Below are 1,092 nucleotides of genomic sequence, written 5' to 3' on the forward strand. Positions count from 1 at the left end.
TGAATTCCAGAGAGAGTCCAAATAATACCATGTTCATAGCCTAGTAGTTAGTGAGGGGCGAGAAGTGGTCCCTGCTTTAGAAAAATGTGTCCATATTTTGCGGGTGAGTGAAAATGAGCATTAAGTCTCCAAGGAAATCATATTAAGCAGTATGTGGAATAGAAAGGGAAGTGGCACTACACCCTAATTCTCCTAAGACGCGTTGAAAAACGTGCTCTGAGAACGTAGCCAGGCGATTGAATGCCCCTCAGCTACAAGCCTGCCTCCAAAGGGGAGGTAATCTTCACCCGGTAGCTCGCACCGCAAGGCTGACGGCCTCCCAGCGAGGGCCCGCACGAAGCCTGCTGGGGCAGGGCAGCGCGCTCGGTCGGCGCTGGCAGGGTGTGCCACCGGCAGAGCCGCACGCCTTCACGGCGTAGCTGCGAAGCGCCTGCGGTCCAGGACACCGCATCAGCGGCCTGTCTGCTGGATCGCGTGTAACATACGACAACGACAGGGGGTCATCACAGGACGCCTTACCGAACACAGACAATGCTTTGGTACAATTTCAACATCTTGTAATGAGAAGCGTCAGAAAAAGTTAAGGCTAATAAAGCAGTGGCACAAGGGCTGGGTAAATGATGCAAAGCCCTTCATCACTGGCCTTCAGAGTAACAAAAAGACACCCCAGCATGCCTTGCCACTGAGATCACAGGGCATGAATACCGTTATACGGGCTCAACTATCAGCAATTCCCTTTCTAGACCCGCTGCATGACTGCATCTTTCCTCACCAGGTTCCCCATAACCTTTCCTTTTAGAGGGATTTTTCACCTTCTTAAAGGGACCTATTAATGTTAATTGGACCAATAAAAGCCAATGACTCTGCTCCCCCTTGAAGCATATCTCCCTTCTCCCCCATGAGATGGTTACCTTATAAAATGGTGGTAGGCTTGGGGCACTGGTTTCATCAGGAAGGTGGAGGTGGTAAGTGCTCCCTTTGTGTATGCGGAATCGAGGTTGAGTTATTTGTTCTCACAACTGGGTCTGAAGTTGCTTTGGGGTTTTTACTGGTGTACCTAAGTTAGTTTTATTTTCTCTCTCTAAATATCGG

The sequence above is a fragment of the Egretta garzetta genome, unplaced genomic scaffold (genome assembly GCF_000687185.1).
Source record: "Egretta garzetta isolate BGI_Z169 unplaced genomic scaffold, ASM68718v1 scaffold72, whole genome shotgun sequence".
Taxonomy (NCBI): Eukaryota; Metazoa; Chordata; class Aves; order Pelecaniformes; family Ardeidae; genus Egretta; species Egretta garzetta.